This window comes from Cydia strobilella, chromosome 3 (genome assembly GCF_947568885.1).
Source record: "Cydia strobilella chromosome 3, ilCydStro3.1, whole genome shotgun sequence".
NCBI classification, from domain to species: domain Eukaryota; kingdom Metazoa; phylum Arthropoda; class Insecta; order Lepidoptera; family Tortricidae; genus Cydia; species Cydia strobilella.
This window is the reverse complement of record NC_086043.1, coordinates 22,125,696-22,150,784: the sequence shown is the minus strand read 5'-3', so window position 1 is coordinate 22,150,784 and position 25,089 is coordinate 22,125,696. Positions and strand designations below refer to the sequence as shown.

The window sequence follows — 25,089 nt, the reverse complement described above, 5'->3', positions numbered from 1 at the left end:
GGTTAAAATATAGTCAACAGTGTGTTCGATGTGATGTTAAGATGGAAAATCTATAATTTAAGACTACATTGGACGACTGGTCTCCATACAAATGTAGCCCCCATTTTCCTCCCTGGTTATTAAGAAAATATTTTTATGCAATTTAATGTATAATATCTGGGAGACCGAGCAAAGCTCGGAAAACATATAAAAACCCAAAAATGCGCGTTTTTCCAGAGATAAGACCTAGCTAGATTGATTCTTCGCCCCCAAAAACTCCCATATAGCAAATTTCATCGAAATCGTTAGAGCCGTTTCCGAGATCCCCGAAATATAGAAATATACAAGAATTGCTCGTTCGTTCGTTGCTTTTTTGAAGAAAATAAATAAATAAATAAAGATAAGATTGATAGCTATGTCCGTTCATTTTTTTAGATTATTTACTTATTGTAGGATTTAGAAGCTTTTAAAAATCGAAAAAATGCATTCTAAGGAGATTTACCTATAGTTAATAAACGTCTAATCTTATTAAAACCTTTAATAAAATTAGACGTAACATAATGTTAATATTCAGAGAGGAAAATGGAGACTACGTTTGTACGAAGCACCGGTCGTCCCCTTACCTCTTACCGGTAGAGATTTCGAAATTTAGCGGCGCTTTTGTAATAAATCGTTTATCAATATATTGTGAAGTGGTGTTTAATTTATTTAAATGTCTGAAAGAAGTTTTATTATTCTGCATGGTGCAATCATTTAAATTAGTTATGTTAATATTTTGGCCTAGAGTCTGATGCGAAACATTAATTTATAAAAAGAATAAGACTACTTAATATACTTATGGACAAATTTAGAGGAACACAAAAAACCAAAAGGTTTATTACAGCACCTTAAAGTAATTTCGAAATTAGTAATTAAACTTTTTTTGCGTTCCTCTAAATTTGGTCAACACAGGTTTTAGTTTCGCACTTAAACTATCGTGAGACATACAACCGAGCACGACGTACAACCGCCGCGGACACTCGTGCCTGAGGAGGGATTCCCAAAGAATCCGAAACATGTCGCCAAAAGCGACTAAAAATAATAGTGAGTAAAAACCGTACTGATAAATATTTTTCCCCTCACTAGCTCGGAAAGCCGTCTTTTATCATTTAAAACAAGCGGGGAAAAACGCATTTTATCCACTAGTGGGGAAAGTAATTTGACCTTGGATGGAGCGTGTTTAAGTAGCTTGACAGATAACAAAACGTTCAATATTAATTATCATTAAATAAATGGTTTGAGAATCTAATAAAAAATACCAGATTTAGCTTTATTTAATAATTTTAAGTCATAAACCGTAAAATTCCATAATAAACGTTTGTTTATTAATAATTATGTTAAATATAATTCTGAACGCACAAGTTAAGTCGATGCAATTTCAAAACGCATCATTGACATTTCATACGTCAGAAATGTCAACATTGTCAACAAAAAAATTACTTAAAAACTTCTCACGTAAAAGTACAGAATTTCCAGTTTCTTGTTATAATATCGTAAAAAAATGAGTGATTCCAGTTGATGAAGATGATCTAACGCCTGTGGATGTTGCACTTTCCTCGCTATAGTGAGGGGAAAAGTTTTGTGTTGCACACGGGTGCAAATGTATTTTACTTCTCGTGTGTTAAAACACTCGCTACGCTCAGGATTCTATTTTAGAACCACTCGCTTCGCTCGTGGTTCAACTATAAAATCCTTTCGCTTGCTCGTGTTTCAATTCCACACTCGCGGGTAAAATACAACTTTGCACCCTTGTATAACAAATAACTATTGAAGGTTTTAGTTTCATATGAATTTACAAAGAGATGTAAATTTGATCTCGTTTTGATATTAGTAGCCCGTGCATCTCGCTTACGATTAAATAAATATGGGTACAACGTAAAATATATAGGCTCTGTTCAAAAAATGATGAGAAAGTTGCATTTTATCCACATACTTATAAATTTCGGTATTTCGCCATCGCCTCCTACCTATGATGCCACCCGGTCGGTGATAAGGACAAAGCATGGCACTATTTTCTCTTTAAGAATATCTTTTTCTATCAAAGAGTGTCAGGCCCTTGATGATGATAGACGATGACTGGCGGGGACTGCCGAGTATGCCCTCTACAAGTCTACACTATCACGCCAGTCATCGTCTCATCGCCGATAGTGTAGAGGACCCATAAAAGTTCAATAAATAAAATAAAAAATCGCCCGAGGCCCTTTTAAGGTTAAGCACTAATTAACACATAGCTTGCGTAAGTTTTATAAATAGTGTCAAGATGCTACAAGTCCCATTATTATAAAAATATTACTCTAAAGCCAAAGGTATTAAAACAATTTTGCTTAGGAAAAATGGACCTAATGGCGGATGGCGGTTATCACTGAATGCGATTCCCAAGTCGCTCCGATGTTTGAGCGAGACAAGCTATGCGCGTATTATAACGACATCCCGCTCGCACATCGGAGTGACGTGCGAATCGCATCCAGTGTGATAACCGCCAGCGGTTTTCAGTAAATGTCGCTTTTCCCTCTGCAGAAAACTGTATGTTTATAATGACTTAAGATCTTTTTGTAGCGAGCGAAGATCACGGTGTTAACTATGAAATCATAGCAAATAGTTATGTAATGGTGTCTGTGTTCGTTTGCGAGTTCGTCTGTCTATTTATTTAAGGAATATGTGGTGTTGTTGTTATTTGCACGTAGAGTAGTTATGTGGTTACGATAATAATACATAGTATATAATTATGTTGTAATTTAGTATAGTTTTAAATGCTTGCTTCGCGTCCATCTTTTTTGTCAGATTTGAGACATAAATAACATTTATCATGAACTATGAAATCATCAAGGAAAATCTTGGAAATAAGAAGCACCATGGCTGTTATCAGCAGAAGTATCAAGTATAAGTTTCTGTTAAGATTTTCCAAAATATTTGAACTCCAACTTCGTGATTCTCAAATTTTTTGAAAATTTATTGGCTTCGACATATCTAGGCATACTGCCCATACTCAACTATTTGTTATAGTCTTACTACTACATGGTTTCAGAAATTAACATGGATCAAAATCAAATGATAGAACAGTTACTCCAGCTTGATCACAAACTTACGTCTAAAAGTTTTTGTCACCAATTCCGCCGTAAAACAATTGCTAAAATTTTCCATCCGCAAAAAACACTTAGAGGTTCGCAGTGTTTATTTTCTTACACAATTATTAAATAATGTGTTCGTGCTCATCGCTAAGAACTGGTTTTTATTACCATGTAGGTACTTATTAACTAATAGGATCAGAATCAGTATAACTTCGCAATGCGGATTCTTATAATCTTTGTTCGTAGGCAACATATTTAAAACGGTAATTTTATGCAGTCGGCAATAGCAAAAGGTTACTGCGAGATGTAACTGATTTAAATAATCTTTTAAATATTGCGTGGTTTTGTGTAAAATTACTTATGTAAAATAGGTAAATGGATGCTTGTGACAGTTGTGACCTGATCAGATTGAATTATGGTTAAGAGATTAGTCCTTGATGACCGCGGTGTGGCCGCGCTAAATGGGGTAAACAATTCAACCACGTTTTCACCCACTGGTGATTGAATTTGAAAAACATAGTTTTATATTGAGTTTTACAACATTACGAGTAAAATGGAATCTTTCGCTTGCTCGGGTATCAATATTAGCACCTATTGTTTGACATAATGAAAGTCATAACGTAATGATTGTCATATTATCATTAGTCATAATTTGGTTTTTCTCAGAAACGCGTAACTTTTCAGGATTGCCATAAAACAAACCTAACCTATAGGATAACCCGAGGGAAATCCTGAAAAGTTAACGGTTTCAGAATTATGACTAATGATAATATGACAATTATTACATTATGACTTTCAATAATTATGTCAAACAAAGGGGCCCTTAAACAACAACTTTGCCCCCTTGTAAAGCAAATAACTATTTAGTTCATGGCAAGTTTTCGACTACCTACTATAGTTTTACCATGGCTTGGTAATGGCTAATGTTATTTTAATTGGTCATTGTTAAAATTTAATTGTGGGGATACGTAGATAACAATATTATATCACTACAAATAATATCCCGTAGATTAGGACAAGGTTAATCGCTTCTCTGACCTATGATCATAGCAGGACTGTTTACTATATTTTATAGACACATATGATCGTTTAACAGGGTGTCATGAAAACTGTAGCCTCTGATAACCTCTGAAAATAAGCGTTTTTTTATTCTGTTAATAACTAAATACATTAAACGAATTGAGTTAGTTTTGTCATTAAATCTATTTGAGTTTTGCTTGAAAACATATTGCTTTTGACAAAACACTACTTACCTATATTAAGTTTTCAATTACACAAAAGAGGCGCAAATAATCCGTAGAAGAACTATCTGAGCTTGAGCTTACGTTTTTAGGGTTCCGTACCCAAAGGGTAAAAACGGACTTCGCTGTCCGTCTGTCTGTCACCAGGTTGTATCTCATGAACCGTGAAATTTTCACAGATGATGTATTTCTGTTGCCGCTATAACAACAAATACTAAGAAGTACGATACCCTCGGTGCGCGAGTCCGACCCGCACTTGGCCGGTTTTTTTCTATTTAATCGCGTTTTTACTATTGCTTTTCAACCCTTTTGTAACTTGCGAGTCACTAATAATAATAAAAACATATTTTAAATTGGATACCCTCATTTGTGTCGTTTTCAATTAAAAGGTACCATTGTCGCTTGCCATAAGGGCACTCTGACAGGTTATTCGTATAAAGATACAATCCAAAATCCTTATGGTAAGCGACAATGTGGTACCTTTTGATTGAAAACGTCACATTTTGTGATACGTGTTTTGTGTCACCCTGTACTAACGTCATGGGAGTGCACATTGTACATCAGATGCGCCGATGACGTCACAGTACAAGGACGCCCGGCGTACGCGCAGGACGAAGTAATAAGTTCTATTCTATGTCGCATTTGATTATTATGCCGACCTAGATTTTTGACAAGCACTATATTATGGCTTGTTGTTTTACTTTGGTTATTGAGTTTATCTTCAAGAATATTAGTTATAGCATAGAGTAACTTATACTAGAGCGGTACTGACATAGTAAATTTTGTAACCCCAGTAAATTTACTGCCATCTGTCGACACACTTTAAAACTAAAAATGAAGATTTATAAAAATAGATAAAAAGTATTTAAATAGGGATAAATGATTTTTTTTATTTGCATTAATTATTTTTATGATTTTGACCCATGTTCTTTCACTGATATGCGTTAAAATTGTTAAATAACAAACGAAACCGTCAACGCCATCTATACGACAGTTGGCCAAAGCTAGTAGCGCCCCCTGAACGAGAATCAAATTTTCTTGATTTTCGAGGCACGTTTTTTCCTTAGACTGTATCCATCTATTACGATCATATCTATCTTTGGTTATAGCAATAAATACAGATCGAAAAATCTCTATATATTACTTAGTTTCTGTTTAAATATGTAAATTACCGTTTGGAATAGTTGTCGCGGCAAAAATTCTTTTTAGGGTTCCGTACCCAAAGGGTAAAAACGGGACCCAATTACTAAGACTCCGCTGTCCGTCTGTCCGTCTGTCTGTCTGTCACCAGGCTGTATCTCATGAACCGTGATAGCTAATAGGCAGTTGATATTTTCACAGATGATGTATTTCTGTTGCCGCTATAACAACAAATACTAAAAACAGAATAAAATAAATATTTAAGTGGGGCTCCCATACAACAAACGTGATTTTTTTGCCGTTTTTTGCGTAATGGTACGGAACCCTTTGTGCACGAGTTCGACTCGCACTTGGCCGGTTTTTTTTATTAATGATAAAGAATTTAGATCGGTAATAGTTACTCGAAAGTGTTCATAGTGATTTTTACAAAAGATATGTTTTTTTTAAACATCGATGTTTCATTGTCAGTCTAATAAAAAGTATAGTTTTTGTCATATTAATCTCGAATTCGATCTGCTATAAATTACCACGTTTTTAGATAATCTAGACAGGAATCTAGATTAACGTAAGTTCAAGGATATTTGATGCGTGAACTATTGGGAACAGGTTATCTTCAATATTTTATTACAAATAAATTATTAAGTAAGGTTATACAATATAAATAAATAATAAATAAAATATGAATATATATAATATTGTCTTCGGTTACCGCGATAGTTACTCATGAAATAAAACTATGAAAACGGATTGTAGATATTTATCTTAAAAATAATAAATCAGTAGGTATAGGTACAAAAACTTGTCAAGTGACAACCCCGTGCCGACACTCGCAGCTCGGTCATAAAACTGCGGCGCGCAAAGAAGATTCACGGTTCGTGCGCGGTTAAAAGTTTCAATTTTGCTTGCAGGCGGCGAGTGTAGGTATAATTTTGTACCTAAATCTGGCTTTTGTGAAGGAGTTAATTTTCTGTACGGTAGTACTATTAGTTATTCTGTGGTTATACATCAGTAAATAATCTGCATATACGAGTATGTTTATTCTTTTTTAATTTTAATACGAAAATAAATAATTTAATTTTAATTAAATGTGGTAATGTTAGCAAATAATGTATTTTTTTAAAATTCTAATACGGAAATAAATAAATAAATAACTTAATTTTTATTATGTGTGGTAATATTAACAAATAAATATTAATTAACAGGTTTCCTCCTTTAGGCTTCCACCGGCAACTAAGTCCAAATTGAAGTCGTTAAAAAAGTTTACTCCTATTTTTACCCCATTGGATAGAATTTTTAAGGGGCCCACTAACTATCAGTCCGCCGGACGATATCTGCCTGTTAGTTAGAACAAAAATTTGACAGCTCCGAACAACTGACAGGCCGATATCGTCCGGCGGACTGATAGTCTGTGGGCCCCTAGAATTCATTTATTAGTCGAGCATGTGTTGAGGTTCAAATTCAAGATCCTACGTTCAATGGTTTAGTCTGTGTTGTTTATCCGTATTTATATAAAACAACTGATTTAAATATTAAGATTCCGGTGACAACACTGACAACGCGACTATCCACTTACTAATAGCTCCTTTAGGCTTCCACCGGCAACTAAGTCCAAATTGAAGTCGTTAAAAAAGTTTACTCCTATTTTTACCCCATTAGATAGAATTTTTAAGGGGCCCACTAACTATCAGTCCGCCGGACGATATCGGCCTGTCAGTTAGAACAAAAATTTGACAGCTCCGAACAACTGACAGGCCGATATCGTCCGGCGGACTGATAGTCTGTGGGCCCCTAGAATTCATTTATTAGTCGAGCATGTGTTGAGGTTCAAATTCAAGATCCTACGTTCAATGGTTTAGTCTGGTGTTGTTTATCAGTATTTATATAAAACAACTGATTTAAATATTAAGATTCCGGTGACAACACTGACAACGCGACTATCCACTTACTAATACTAATAGCTATTCGTTCCTTGTACAGTCGCCATCAGATATATCGGAGCGGCCGAGGTGCTCAAAAATATCTGAAAACGCACTTTAACGCCTTGACAACAGAGGCGTGTTCAGATATTTGTGAGCACCTTGGACGCTCCGATATATCTGATGGCCACTGTACAACTGCGTAGTAAAAATTTATTTTATGCGTCTTTACGCTAATGTTCCGGTCGGGAAGTTGATTGTTAAGTATTTCCTCGTTTTTAATTCTGCGCATGTCTAGCTTTGAGAAAGTATATATTCATCACTTTGCGACTATATATCGCAGATTCAGATTGTGATATCCCGTTTACTTTATACACTATTTATGAAACCTTTTTTGTTTTTCGAATTGTATTAATACAGTTTTGCCTCTATCTAATTTTACATGTATAATATACTTTTATAAGCCATGACAAGAATTATTTCAATGTTTACTCTGTGAAAAAGATCGATCACGTAGAAGTTATGATTTAAATTGACGTTTTACAGAAAATTTAATTTTCAATTAACTATTTTTGTGGTCAGGTCCCTTTTCCCTAAACTAGCCACATCTATTTCATAGAGTCGGACCAAGATAACTCTGCATCCCATTTCCAAAATTTGACATGATTAATGTCAGATTTATTATGAAAAAATGGTATTTATACACTCCCTCACTTTGTTCAAATCGGTGGAAAGTTAGCTTAGACCAAAGATAGATATAATTCCGTAATAATACAGTCTAAGGAAAAAACGTGCCTCGAAAATCAAGAAAATTTGATTCTCGAACAGATGGCGCCACTACCTTTGGCCTACTCTCGGATAGATGGCGTTGACGGTTTCGTTTGTTATTTAACAATTTTAACGCATATCAGTGAAAGAACATGGGACAAAATCATATAAAAATAATTAACGCAAATAAAAAAATCATTTATCCATATATAATATACATTTTGTCGTATTTTTAATTTATAAATCTTCATTTTTAGTTTTAATCATGTGTCGATAGATGGCAGTGAATTTACTGTGGTTACAAAATTTACTATGACAGTACCGCTCTATCCTCTTTGGCTTAGACGAACTGTAGACCAAATTTAGTTTTAAAATGGAAACCGTGTATCGTACTAGGTAGTATATGTAGGACGGCAACATACATTATACGGCTAGCTGCACATCGCTGAAACTGGAAAGTGACTGTCTTATGCACAACAAAAAAGCGGTTACGAAAGTTAAACCACGCTTTTACTTAATTATATAAAATGCATTTGCATATGTTAGGTGTTGATACTGAGACTACTAAGTATCAAGTAGTGATGCATTTAAAAACTTACGTTAGTTATATTACTGTTTTTTGGTAAAGAGCCACTAACTTTTGGATGTCGATTAAATATAGCCTAGCTCTACCTGGACCACAAAAATAAAAAAAATATAGAACAGTTAAGCAGATTTGACACGATGACGACGGTAGAACACACGATACGAAAATATAGCTACATACTCGCAAAAAATTAATTTTACTTTTCTAGCCTTACCGTATTCTGTGTATTTTTCATATTTTTTATATATTGGTTATAGTCACATTTATCAGTGTTTTCAGAAGTTGTTCAGTAGTTCAGGTAAAGCATTGGCCTTCAAATCCTTCAATCACATCATTTTAAAAGTTAAAAAATATTTAAGTGTAGGTAAATAGAAATTTACTTCGGGGTTTCTCTGCGTGATAGAATCAGAAATGATGATATCCGCAGTAGAACTAGGGTCACAGACATATCTCACAGAATTGCGAATCTTAAGTGGCAGTGGGCGGGGCACATTGCTCGCAGAACTGATGGCCGGTGGGGCCGGAAGGTTCTGGAGTGGCGTCCGCGTACCGGAAGACGAACTGCCGGTAGAACGGAACGAGATGGAGCGACGACCTGGTGAAGGTCGCGGGAATTCGGTGGATGCGAGCCGCACAGGATCGGTCGGAGTGGCGAGCCTTGGGGGAGGCCTATGTCCAGTAGTGGACGTCTATCGGCTGACATGATGATGAATAGAAATTATCAAAGTGACGCAAAAGATAAACACTATAATACCGACAATAATTATATGGTGCATACACTATACATATACTTATATTCTGATCGTTTACAGAACAATTGTATCTACAGAAGTAAGTACACGTACACAGCAGTCACAAACATAACATTGTAAACATTTCTTAAAAATGCAATAAGTATTTTCAAAACAATTCATAGTAGCAATATGCGTATAATAGCAGTATTTCTCTAATAACATTATAACTTTTGAACGCAAATTATTGTACAGGTATAAGATTTATGTTTAATTGTACCTATTTGTAATTATAGAGATATATGAAGATTGATAGATTCAATCCAGACTGTACAGTCGCCATCATATATATCGGAGCGGCCGAGGTGCTCAAAAATATCTGAACTCGCACCTAGCGCCTTGACAATAGAGGCGTGTTCAGATATTTGTGAGCACCTTGGCCGCTCCGATATATTATATCAGATAGCGACTGTAGAAGAAGTTATGTTTATATTAGGTTGTTTGTATGGAAAATGCCATGAAAAATGCCCAATGGTCTATTAGATATGTATCTCCCAAGATTATCAAGTCACGAACTCTTGTCTTAAGGGGCCCACTGACTATCAGTTCGCCGGACGATATCAGCCTGTCAGTTAGAACAAAAATTTGACAGTTCCGAACAACCAAAGATAGATATAACTCCGTAATAGATGGATACAGTCTAAGGAAAAAACTTGCCTCGAAAATCACGAAAATTTGATTTTCGATCAGATGGCGCCACTAGTTTTGGCCTACACTCGTATAGAGGGCGTTGACTATTTCGTTTGTTATTTATAATTTTAACGCATACCAGTGAAAGAACATGGGTCAAAATCATATAAAAATAATTAATGCAAATAAAAAAATCATTTACCCATATTTAAATACATTTTATCGTATTTTTATAAATATTTATTTTTAGTTTTAAAGTGTGTCGACAGATGGCAGTGAATTTACTGGCGTTACAAAATTTACTATGACAGTACCGCTCTAGTATAAGTTACTCTATGGAACAACTGACAGGCCTATATCGTCCGGCGGACTGATAGTCAGTGGGCCCCTTTACATTTTTCGGATTGTACGCAGACGTTAGTTAATATTTATGTTGTATTATAAAGTTAGATAAAACTGAGAAGTTACTTACGCATTTATAATTAATTTATTGCAATTTTATTGCTAACTTGGCCTTTAAACTTGGCAAAAGTACTTTAATTTCAAGGTCTTTAATATAATTGCATATAAAGATTAGTTTTTTGATATAAAGATTAGTTTTTCTTATATAAAGATAATTTGTTGAATTATAATTTGTTAGTACAAAATTTAGTTGTTTATTAAATCAGCACACCTAAAGAAAATCTGTACGATAAAACTGTAATGTAATAATTAATAATTATTATGGTATCATTATTGATTCGTAAAAATACAAAACTTAAAAAACAAGATTATTGTCGTAAAAGTAGCTTTGATATTAGCAACAACATAAAAACAAAAATAGATATAACTCCGTAATAGATGGATACAGTCTAAGAAAAAAAAGTGCCTCGAAAATCAAGAAAATTTGATTCTCGATCAGAGGGCGCTACTAGCTTTGGCCTACTGTCGTATAGATGGCGTTGATTGTTTCGTTTGTTATTTAACAATTTTAACGTATATCAGTGAAAGAACATGGGTCAAAATCATAAAAATAATTAATGCAAATAAAAAAATCATTTATCCATATTTAAATACATTTTATCGTATTTTTACAAATCATCATTTTTAGTTTTAAAGTGTGTCGAAAGATGGCAGTGAATTTACTGTGGTTACAAAATTTACTATGACAGTACCGCTCTAGTATAAGTTACTCTATGATAAAAATAAAGAAAACAACTGACGTAAACATCACTCATTTCCAATCTAGAAAACGTAAAGATTACCTACCGTATTCGAATAAAATATTTAGTACATTACGATACAAGTGCGAAAAGTAGGAAATTAGCAACGAGTGGCGATAAATTAAAACACGAACGAAGGGAGTGTTTTAAATTGACACGAGTTGCTAATTATCTTTTCGCACGTGTATTGTACGTTTTACAGTACATAATGGCCCTTAAAATTTTCGAGATATGCACGTACAGTGCTAGTTACCGCACTAGGGCGGTAAATTAGCACCATATGTACTGTAAAGTATTTTACAATACGTAAGTATACAATAATCACTTACCTAAATATACTAGCCATAGGTATTTATTAAATATAGGTAATGTTTAGTATCATTATAAATTCGTAAACACATTAAACATATCAAAGGTAACAAAAAAAACGTGCAAAGCTAGTTTGAATATTTACTAAAATTATAAATTATAAAAAAAAAAAATCTAATCAATAAAAACGTAAACACAAATGTTAAAATTTCTTTAAAAAAACAATTAGTAAAATAGTCACTTCGCTTACCAAATACTGGCTAATATGTCGCCTTCAAAACCGCGGTCAAAAAACAGTGCTAGTCAAGTAAAGCACGCGTTTGAAAAAAGAACACTAGAGATAGAGACTGGTAAGCCGCAGTGCGCGCACGACAGGTGTGCGACACGTGGGATGCGCGCGCGCAGACGATGCGGCTCCCCACCAGTAGCGTGTTCCGTGTGGCTATCGCTATCGCCATTGGTATCGAGTTTTTTTTCCTCGTAAAGCCTAATGTGCATTACAATGGATACACCGTTTCAATCTAATTGGAACCTTGGAAACAAAATAAAGTAGCATTTCTTATTTTTCATTGCTTTCTATACCTAGAGGTATACTCACGAATTAATAAACTAGTGGATGTGAAATGACTCCTGTTTAGTATGAAAACCAGTGTCGCTAAACTCACACATTCATAGCCACGTTAAAATACGTCACACACTTACAAAATTGCTCTGATTCGTAGCAACTTTCCATACCAAAAAGTTATTACCGGTGGACATTTCTCGAACGAATATCAACTGTAGGCTACATGAGTGACGGTTTAAAATATAATGTCAAAGCTATATGACATACGACTCTTTCATTATCTCATTCATCTCACAAAAGCTCGCTCAACGTTCACCTAATACAACTACTCAACACCAGATGGCGTTATTTTATATAATTTTAAAATCACACTTATTACAGGCGAAAAAAAGGCTAAAAAACCAGTATAAGTAAGGTCTAATTACGCATGGTTTGTTACGGATCTCACGGTCACGTTACACTGGTTTTTTCGAGACCTCTACACGCCTGCGAGTAGCTAACCGTTGGAACTTCTTTCCATTCGACGATATAGGGAGGGGACAGTGTAATCGGAGTATTTTATCGATATTTGTGTGTTCAGTTAGGTATTGATATTTCATTACCGTATGTTTTAACACATTTAGATGATACTTTATTTATGATTATAATATAGGTAGTGATAATCGTGATTGTATGAAAAATAATATGTAGTACAGTACAACAAATATCTAACTAGAAATTTGTTTCTTATTAATTGACCAACTAGGTTGTTAATGTGAACATTAAATATATCTTAAAGTCAAACAGATAAAATCATAGTTCTTTAAAGGTCTATTAACTCGGTATTGCTGTTATTTTGTGATCACAAATCTGCAATTACTTACATAGGTAAGTATTCGTCTTTAACAATATATTTACTTGTAGCAGCATTTAAGGCCAATCTAGACGGGACAACCTGATTAAATTGTCAAATTAATTGTATGGTGTGAAAGCATACATGAAACTGGCTCATCGATCCCACTTGATTTGATTGTAAGATTGTGACCTATCAAATCAGGAAGGGGGGCGGCAAAATTCCAATATTTGACGCTAGTTTGCGTGGTACGGAACACTTTTTATTAATTTAGTGAGCCCGAATGTCACTAATAATTACTAAATTAGTAACTAAGTTTTAGGCGTGTGGACGCTAGATGAGATGTATGGCAATTTTATCCCCAGAAATCTTTCTCTAAGAAATGCTCCTAGCAAATGGTGCTATATTTTTGCGGAAACTAATTTTCTGGCCCAGTAGCATTGATCCATTTATTTTTAATATCGGCATCTTGTGGTAACCTACAATAATTAATAATAAAGAAATAGAGAATATAAAACGTTTATTCATGGCACATTGCATGCATTGTACGCATAAGTGCATTAAGTACCTAGTCTAATTATATTAACGATGAAAATATGATGGGTGTAAAAAACAAAAACGTATGTAAAGGAATACGAAGGTTTGAAAGGTTGCCATGAAATGACCCCGACTTAACTTAGTGCTTGATGACAAGAGCTGCCATATTTACTAAGACATTGATTATCCCAAATAATAATTAGAAACGTGTCTAAAATAATAATTTATTACCGAACTACCAAACATCAAACTTGAAATATCGTAACTTTAACTTTATCGATATAAATATCTACATTGCGCAGCATCTGAGTAGCGAAGTTATTTGACATTTAGGATAGCGAATATTCCAGATAAACGTAAAGAATAGTGACAAAGGATTGTGAACTCTAAGTTCTAACTGTTAAAATATAGATTTACTTAACGAACATTCGTAAATAATGCAAAAGAAACAGATTTTTCGTATTTATCGGATTATATTTAAATAAATAACCACCGGTGATAGGAAATACCTCCACGTGAAAGATTTTTTAAACCGCTGTGATTTCTGCAGCTTAATACTGCACAATACGGCATTTTAAATTTAATTATCAATTTTTGTTAGACGAGCGTACGTACGACGTGAATGTCATTCGAGCATGAAGTTTACACAACAACTGAGCATAGTCTGTGCATAAAGTGAGTCGGTCGCTACTAACTGTCGGATAGACGGGAACGCCCACTTGCCATCTCCATCCTACTCCGTGGGTATACTTGTAGGTAAACAACAAGGTACAAATTAAAAATAGGAAAAAATTGTATGGTAAGCCTCATTAGGTTATGAAACTTTGTTATTTTATTGCATAGTAATTACATTTTTACTATTTCTTTATGCATTTTGAGGTTTTATAGATTTTATTTTATTTTAAAATGAACTTATTTGATTAAGATTCATTAACGCATTCAAATTTTCAAAAAATAACAGAGAGGCAACCACCAAAACCGACTTAGAAATTTGAAAAATAAATGTCAAAGTTAACCTGCGCCGGGGCGACTATATACTGTTTAATATTTTGTTTTGATGATAACATAACATCTATGCATTTTAATTTATTTTTAAACATTTGCTTTGTCACATTTCCATAGTACTGACGTCTCATAGCGATCGCTTACGTAATAAGGTAGCACATCTTAAGGAAAATGTATGTCGCATGTTTTTGTGGCACCACGTAACTATACTATAGGCCGATTCGAACGTACACTGACATCAGAATGAAATTTGAATGATGTTAGTTAGTCGTGCGTCACGCCCGCGCCAATACATGTAGAATTACGAGCGAAATACACGATAACTGAATGATATCAGTTAAATGTCATTCTGATATCACTGTACGTTCGAATTGGCCTGTCAGTTGATGTCATGTCGATAAATTTATGCACAAACGTGCGGGTAAACACTAAACAGTCATTGTTTACATGGAGTCATGGACCAATCGATGGTGTATCATTATCTTATTAATGGCTTTTAGATTCAATATTTAATAATGACTTGCTTTAGCATAAATTATGATGATTTAGTAATATAAATAATAACATTTAAATGTTTGCTATGGTAGTATAACGAATAGGGAAGCTGACATTCGGGACATTCCTACTTTAACCACAGAATAACTAATAGTACTACCGTACAGAAAATTCACTCCTTCACAAAAGCCAGATTTAGGTACAAAATTATACCTACACTCGCCGCCTGCAAGCAAAATTGAAACTTATAACCGCGCACGAACCGTGAATCTTCTTTGCGCGCCGCAGTTTTATGACCGAGCTGCGAGTGTCGGCACGGGGTTGTCACTTGACAAGTTTTTGTACCTATACCTACAGATTTATTATTTTTAAGATAAATATGTAGGAATTACAAACGTAAACATAAATTTTTTAGCCGGAGATAGTATGTCTGATTCTCACGGAAGTAGGTATGCTACAGAAGAATAAGTAATTTACTTTACTTTGAAAATATGTCGGTCAATGTAGTCCGGAATTTAAAAAAAAATGTTTTTTCTGCTTCCTTGTTCTTCCGTTTATTCAGACATCCGTAAACAGAACATTATCTTTTATACAGATTAGATCGCGATTTAGGTTTCGAAGCCATTGCGTATTTTCAATTTTGCGCGAGCGGCAGCCCACTGCCATACACCTGCCCGGGCGGTGCGCCGGCCAAATATACCTATACTGCGCAGTGACACCCCCCTGCTTTAACTTAATAAGGCCGTTCCATCGGTTTGCCACTGTCACATTTCGCAAGAAAGAACGGGAAAGATCATGCGCGCCAAGTGTAAATTTTGATCGAATTTTGTCGATTTTTATTTTTTATTTTAAAAACGTTACAATATCGAAAGCTATGAAACTACTATTTAAGTTAAGATTGTTTTTTCTTCTTTTTTTGTTTATAGTATCACATAATAAATAACCGAGTAAAGTAGGATTAAAAGAGGTTACTTTGGGAATTAAATGTATCGAGCGAAGTGTCATAATTCGTGTACCGGAAGCTATGTTGTTAAAAATAATATCAAGAACTACATACATATATTGTTTCCACGTCTTTTTCCACGTCTACGAATATCAACGCCTCTTAGAAAAACATGATCATATAAGGACATTTTTCTCCTTCTGGCTCAGGGAACCGCCTTAATGGATTATTGAGTAATTTATGATTTTTTTAAGTGTAAATAAGAAAAATATTGCTAAAAATTCTTTGTTAACGTATTAAGTAGCTCAGAAACGGTAGGTTCTCAGTACGCGTAGGTATTTCCCATCACTTTTTTCGAGATTCACCTTGACAATGACTTAATGACTCTTTGTCGCAATTCGCGACCATTTCGAATCGTGCCTATTTAGCGGACCATTGATCGATTAGTATGCGAAGGACGAACGTCATTGTCCACTTACATGGCTAACTGATATATGAGGCATTTTCTATAAAAAGGGATCTTATTGTCGATGGCGCTTACGCCGAACAGCGTCGTGCGGCATTGTATTTGTATCGGAGCATCGTTAATAATGGCGTAAGCGTCATCGACAATAAGGTCCCTTTTTATAGAAAATACCACACATGATGCGTATGATGGTAGACTTAGTTTTTTTAACTTTAGAAAAAGGGTAAACAATCTTGAAGTGTCTTTATGTTGACAAACACTTGAAAAATAAGTTACCTACGGCAAATATGTAACAATTATAGCATGTAGGAACATTACTACCTTACTTACTATTTACATTCTTTTTTTTTAATAATAGTTTTTTTAAATAATAGTTCATAAGTAATAGTTAAAAAAAAATTAAAAGCGATTTTTAATAAAAAGATACGTAAAGACCCTTTTTCAGCTCGAACAGTGGCTCCGAGCCACTATTTCCTACCCTACCCTACATAATAGGCCCACTTGCATCATCCCACTAACTCGGGAATAAGCGGTTAAACCGTTAACCTGGTATCAAATTGTACTTGTAACTATGGTAACTCCAGGTTTAACCGGTTAACCCCGGGTTAGAGGAAAGGTGGAAATGACCGGTATAGGACTCATATTTTTATGTCAAAATGTTTAGCAACTAAAGTATTTTAGTTGTGATTATAAAACATTTCTCCGAAAATAACCAGTCAAATAACAGGATTCCGATTCTAATTGAACAATTTGTTTTGGTTTTGATACGACGGCGATTGGCGCACATTTCACGCACGACTTTCACTTCATTCGCATGCATCAGTGTACATAAAAAAAGCTCAAGTTTTTTTAAAATATATCCCCTAAGTTGAAATGGGACTGGGCTGGTCATGTCTCCCGAATGCCGGACGACTTGTGGGCCAAGTTAACCACGGAGTGGGAGCCCCACGAGTCTAACCGGGGATCCGGCAGACCTCGTCGGCGATGGCGGAATAACTTGGACTCCTTTTTGAGAGGCTAGCCAGATATAGCCCTAAACAGAGACGAGTGGAAAAAGAGGGGGGAGGCCTTTGGCCAGAAGTGGGACACAGTGGGCTCTGAATAATAATAATCCCCTTAAAAAATGAGGACTGCTCTATCGCATCGATAACCGCGTCCATCATGCGCCTGTTGGACGTATTGTGAAACTGAATAAGGAATGTTATGGAATTGTTTTATGGGTAATGAGTTTGCTTTGACATTTTGAAGTACCTATTCAGGGCACTTCATTTAGTATGTGCCTATGGTACCTATTATTGGGTGTATCATATGCCTTAGAAACCAAAAAATTAAGACACACGAACCTATCAGCCAAAATAAACGAAATGCTTACGTTACATGAAATTTGGCATAGGTAAATATTAACGTAGTTTTAGTTGCTAAAATAAATTGTTACCTATATAACGATAATAGAGCGCGTAGAAGTTTTGTATGTAAAAGCAGTCATAGATATACTTATTCATGTTAATACAACTGTATTGTAAAAAAGTAATGAAATAAACGCATTTATATTTGTATTTTGTATTTTAATACAGAATGTCGTTTTAAAATAAGAGCGTAATTTCGATCGTATGGCGATAGTTAAGTTCGTGTGACTTAATATTAGTAGGATTTAATCATAAATAATTTTTAAGAAAAAAAAACCGGGGGGATGCCGTTGAAAGGTTACTTATTGTTGATGGTGCACTCCAGACAATGAAATGAAAAAGACAGCATCTTTTGCCTAACTAAAATGAGGTAAAACCACCCACGTTTCTAGTAGCATTTCGTTTCTGTAAGGGTCATAGTTCTAACCTAACCTAACCCAATGTTCTGATAGCATTTCGTTTCTGTAAGGGTCACAGTTCTAACCTTACCTAACCCACTTTTCTGATAGCAGTTCGGTTCTGTGAGGATCGCAGTTCAAAAAAAAGTCCAGGTCCAAGTTTGGGTCTGGGTCCATAACGAAGAGAATAAATCGCCAAACGTGAACTATGAAAATCACTATATGTATGCCTTTCACATTTGAGGAGTTCCCTCGATTCCTCATGGATCCCATCATCAGAACTCGAGCTTGACAAAAATGTGTCTTGAAAACCTAACTTGCTTACCAATCATAACGAAGAGGACAAATCGCCAAACGTGAACTATGCGTCATTGAAGAGTTCCGTTCTGATCATCATCAGCAGTTCCACTTCATCAAATCAAATGTCACTTTTTTAAATGTAAATGCTTGATTTGTTGATGAAAATACTAAAATCACTATATGTATGCCTTTAACATTTGAGGAGTTCCCTCAATTCCTCATCCAGACCAATCTGTATGTATATACTTATAATCAAAATAAGAATTTTCAAAATCGGTCCAGAAATGACGGAGTTATGGAGTAACAAACATTAAAAAAAAAAACATACAACCGAATTGATAACCTCCCCCTTTTGAAATCTTGAAGTCGGTTAAAAAACCGAACAAGTGCGAGTCGGACTCGCCCACCGAGGGTTCCGTACTTTTTAGTATTTGTTGTTATGGCGGCAATAGAAATACATTTGTGAAAATTTCAACTTTCTATAGCTATCACGGTTCTTGAGATACAACCTGTTGACAGACAGATGGACAGACAGACAGACGGACAGACAGCCGGACAAACAGACGGACAGACAGACGGACAGACGGACAGACAGACGATCAGACAGACGGACAGCGGAGTCTTAGTAATAGGGTCCCGTTTTAACCCTTTGGGTACGGAACCCTAAAAATGACCATCTTAGCTTCAAACGTTAACACTGTATAACTAGCAATATTAGTAACGCCGATTTTCTAGTCATCAATTAGTGCAATGATACTAAATTCGTTACGCAGCATTCGGCCTTATAACAGAGATAAAAAGCGTAATCAAGAACAAAGAATCACTTTGTACACGTCATTTGAAGGTTTTTCAATTAAGCCTCGTTTTTATATCCCAAATGCTAAAATTAAATTTTAGCATCGCGTATTCGGTGGAAGCGTAATAATAACCTATGTAATTTGGTCGGGTTATTTGTTGGTTCATGTTATACTCATGTCCCAGAGCCTAACTAGCGCCACCGGAGAGATTAGGAAATATTATTTAAAGCTGAAAGCGGTCACTTTTGCAACAATTCTGCCATAAGAGATTGGCATCCTTTCTATACCATCCATAATTCTTACGCATAACTCGGTGCTTGTTGGTCGTGTATCTTGGCGACACGTCAAAATCCGATCACACTTGATCAGAATGGCTAATAGAGTGAATGATAGCATAGCTATAAATAGTTAATCCATTCCTTTTCTACTTTTAACCTTACCTTATTGTTTGGATTGTTACATAAATTCATTCATAAAAAACGACTTTGAGATTTATTATTAAATTTGATATTACCTACTTAGGTACACATACCTTAATACCTTATTACCATTAAATGATGTACCTATATGTCTATATCTGACCATTTTTCCGTTTTTCCTGGGGGATCCTAATATATATGTATGTATTCCCCTTGATATGCTAAAAGTTTGACTCAATTAAAGATTTCTTATGTTAAATTAAAATCAATTCTTTGTGCTACTTTTGAACCGCTTGGGGCCCAATTGCTGGACGTATAATAAAAATTGTAACTAAATATAAGTGAGCATCTTTCTGAATGTTAATGCAGGCTATGAAGGCATGTATTCCCCCTATAGCTAGCTATTAAGTTTTATCCTTCTTAAAAAGCAAAGAGATAGGTGCGGGCTGAAAAACAGCGCTGTGCAGTCGCCAGACTCGCGGCACAAGCTGAGTCCCGAGCCTATTGTCGCACGCAGCATTTATAATATTGTTAATTATAATTCTAAATGTCATATATGTATATATAGTTAGTTCCTACTGTAATTTCTGCTGTAATTTAAGCTTATACCTACTACTGTTTATTACTGTTTTTTTTGTATACTTACTGCGACAATAAATGTTTTTTTTTTTTTTAAAATAGAAAATTATATTTTATCATATTAAATAAAGTTTTCGATGGTTTTGGTATAATAAAGTATCAGTGTATTTTGTTAAGCTTATAGTACCTTTTAAAATGTTTATTTATTTATTTTTACTTAATTGCGCTAAATACAAAAAAATACAAATGGCGGCTAAAACTAGTGTCCGATCGAAGTAGATTTTTTTATCGAAACCGAAGGTTCAGTTTTGCTCTACTTTCGACCGAAATCGAACCTTCGGCCGAATCAGAAACTTCGGCGGGACGCTACCGAAAATACAATTTCGGCGCGGCCCAAAAGTTTGGCAGTTTTTGGGCGAAACCGAACTTTCGATCGAAACATGATCTTTATGTTTAGAGGATATAACCAAACGGAGACGCCTTGTCTGTAATTTACTGTACAAAACAGTCTGCCAATTTTTGCGGGGTAGGGGCACGTCGAATGTATGCGACACATAAAAATAACCATGTCAGATAAACGTCAGTCCATACATTGTGTATGACCATTGGCCGCCTATTTTCGACAGAGGGTAACGCCTGTTGATGGCTACTCCGTTTGGTTATATCCTCTAAGTCTTTATGCCTAAACCTAAACCGAAATGGAAACATACACAAAAACAGACCTTCAATTTTCCCATCAACAGATTATAAATAAACAACAACACACACAACGCATAAACAATTACTTAATACAGGATCCGGTCTTTTGGCGTCTCGTCAAAATCGGATAACGTCCTGCCAAGAATACAAACATACTCTTTGTACTTCATTTACACGTTTATTCCGATATGAACCTTATTCATATATGTTGGAAGGTCCAATTTGAAACATGAGTTACAGAGGACTTAAACCCTTTTGTCATTGACTTTTATGATTGTGTAGCGAATATTCGAAAAACCGTATCGGAATTTTCACGTACATTCGAATCGGAATCTTATTGTCATAGCAAAGGGTTGAATTTAAGATGTTTATGACAGAGTTGTTATGATGATATGTGAATATGTATGGTTCACTAAGATCCTAGCTTTGCGTCCGCGTTGCATATTTGCATAATACGATGCTATCTCGCTTATGCATGTGAATGTCTTCGTTTGTTTCCTTATTAATGTATTGTTGTATTAATTGTTTGATTATCTGACTACTATAGATCGAGAGAGAAAGCAATAGTGTAAGTACCTGTGTTATGGCTATAATTGTGTCGTGTGATTATACCTATAAAATATATCCCTTATCTTATGCATATAAGCATAAGAAGTCAACATTATGTACCAAGTATATACATCGAAATTAAACTATCGTGAGACATATTTCAAAATATTTAGATCAGTACGGTTACACTCACTATTATTTTTAATCGCTTTTGGCGACATGTTTCGGAATGCACGGAGTACAACCGCCGCGGACACTCGTGCCTGAGGAAGGATTCCCGACGAATCCGAAACTTGTCGCCAAGAGCGATTAAAAACAATAGTGAGTGAAACCGTACTGATCTAAATATTTTGAAGTATATACATATTCATTTATTGTTTTATTTAATTTGCCATTGCACAGTATATCGCAAGCCACCAAGGTGCTCAAACGTTGAGGTGTCTATGAGTAATTTTTTTAATTTTAAGTAAGAAAATAACACATAAAAAAAAGTTTTTTTATATCCAAGTTTCGTTTTAAATTAGGTCCATAAAGTTTTTTTTTTTAAAGCGATTCTGTTCCTATTGAAACGAAATAGGAAAATGTTACATTTTATATTATATGTCGTTGAAGTCTTTTGTACGATACGTTACAATTACAAACGACGCAAAAAACGTCTTAATGTAAACCAAAAAAGGATCGCATAATATTTCACTGTCAGAAAATAAGCTTCAATCCTCAGTGTCAAATAGCTTCCGTCAACCAAGGACGCGCTGGTCCAATAGTGTAACTTCAAAATACTCATTAAACTACAATACAAACATTACTTGCAGTACAAAGACATGTTATTATTATTCACAACGACGGGACTCAATCGCGTAAAATAAGTTTTAAATTTACCTCCGACGTTTCGAGGTACGGCGTTGTCCCCGTGGTCTTATAGAAGACATAATAATGAGTAATAATCGTGAAAGTTTAAATCAGTATAAAGACATGTTACTAGTACAGTCGAAGGCAAAAATATCGATCCGACTATTTTTGAAACTTTGGGAATGTATATATACAGGGTGGCTTAAAAATAAGAGCATTCCTGTTGCCAGGAAGATTTTGGGATTATACTGAGTAACTTTTACTATGGGATCAACCACGAAATCGCGAAAAAAAATTTTACTCTCCCATAGAAACTGGACCAGCCAAAATGTATGAAATAGCCACATTTTTTTTCGCGATTTCGGGGTTGGTCCCATAGTAAAAGTTGCTTAGTATAATCCCAAAACCTCCCTGGCAAAGGGAATGCACTTATTTTTTAGCCACCGTGTATTTATGCCCTTGACTGTACCTACCTACTACGAACAACAACGATAAAACTGTGATGTGATTGGGTACATACCCAAATAAATTGGCTCACCACATGGTGAGCGGTACCTAATCTAATTTGACCTTTTATAACGTGTGTAGTGGTCCAGAATCGTGGATTCCAATACTTTAAACCTCAATTGTGTTGTATAGAGCAATGCAAAAACCATGACTAAAGATTCCTACTACGACGTAAAAGAATTTTATTTCGACAGTTATGATTTCACTTAGAATAAATTTAAAAGTGGAAAAATTATCCGATGTAGCCCACAAGATGGCAGAATCTACTACGCACAAGAATACGCACGAGAACGGTAGATGGCAGCACTTGCTTTGGCAATGTACTTATACATGTTTATGTTTATGATTCAGGTCATAAGATGGCAGACCCCCCAACGCGCTCGGTACCTATATAACTATTTATAATAATAATAATAATCATCATCATATCAGCCCTTTATCGCCTACTGCTGAGCATAGGCCTCTCTTCCAGTACGCCACTTGTCCCGGTCCTGAGCTAATCTCATCCAGAAGTGACCCGCAATCTTCCGGATGTCGTCCACCTAACGAGCCAGCAACGGACGCCAGGGGCTTCTTTCATCCAAAAGCGGCCACCATTCCGTCACTTGAAGCTAAGTTAAAATACTGTTAAGCACAAAACCCACACGGAAGGCTACATAATGTAGCTGGTATTATGTAGTGTCGTGGGAACACTGTCGTTGAGCTTCAGGTAATCTGTTCCGCAATTAAGGTTTTTTGGCAATTAATTAAGGTATTGTGTGTTGCAGTTCCGTCTCAACTAAACATAAAAATTATGAATTATTGTTGCATAAATTTGGACATACTTAGGGTCGGTTGCACTAAACTGTTTGTCATCGTTAAAGAGTTCGCTAAATTTTATTGTATGTCCGCGCGGCGGCGCGTCGGGTGACGTTGATCAGTCTGTCAAGTGCGGATGCTGCAACTGGCACTTAGTGTACAGTGGAGTGTGTGATTGCGTGTAAATTTCTAAATCTTAACTGCTTTTAGCGTATTAGTGCAGATTAGGAGTGTCAATCGTTTACGCAGTAGCGAACTATACGCTAATGTCTCTCAGTCGCACTAATATGGAAGAGTACTTACTTACTAGTAAAATGAGTATATGGAATAGTGATAGAGAGAAATTACCGTTTCATTCGCTACAGCGCAAACAATTGGCATCTTGGCTAGGGCCTCTGATGTGCAAGTTGTGGAAACTTTAAAAAAGTAAAATTCTTGGAAATTTCGGAAAAAATTCACAGGAAACAAAGGAAACTTTTATTATGGATCAAATTTAGAATTTTCCTATACAAAAATATGGAATGTTTCACGTTTATCATGTCGAAATATCTAAAGTGCAGGACTCTCAACTTTTGTTACAAAATTTATGAATGAACCAAACAAAATATACAGTAAAAAAAAGTAGTGCGAAACTTTTCAAACATAAACACAATACATAATGTACTTACGTACCGATTTATGCGGTAACTAGGTTGTCAATCACAAGATCAGAATCAGAACGTATCTAACTCATATTTTATGAAGACGCGATTACACTTGTCAAACATAACGTCTTCTTTCACAGATTGATCGATATTGCGTGACTTAAAACAATAACTCTGTGATGTCTTAATTATTGAAACGCAAAGGGGGTGTACATACACCACAAACTCTAACCTACATCAACTGATCAAGACGCGTGAGGCAATGTAACACAAACGTAACATAAAAGATGGTTACCTAACTGAGCGACGCCATTATGAGCTTTTGTGGCAATGAGACATGATCATTATTTAGTGCTAATTGCGAAGTTGATAATTCAATCAGTTCTACACGTTTAGTTTATGTTAATACTGCTATATTGTTTACAGAATTTGTATTTATTACTGAAAATATAAAAACGCATTGAAATCGGACACAAAATACGAAAACGCATTAATTATTACTTATACCGTAGGATTTGACAAAACTATTTCTACACAACTATTCAAAACTATTTTGCTGGGACGTCAGTTAGCCGCGACCACGACCAGTGAAACCTGTGTCGAAACGTCGGTAAATAAAGGTAACAAAATAA

General features: G+C 35.2%; 1 protein-coding gene across 4 annotated transcripts in view; it reads right to left on the bottom strand.

Moving 5' to 3' along the window:
* LOC134756094 (uncharacterized) overlaps positions 1–25,089 on the bottom strand; it is a 219,183-nt gene that overhangs the window by 21,289 nt on the left and 172,805 nt on the right. The gene's annotated exons all lie outside the window — the stretch shown is intronic.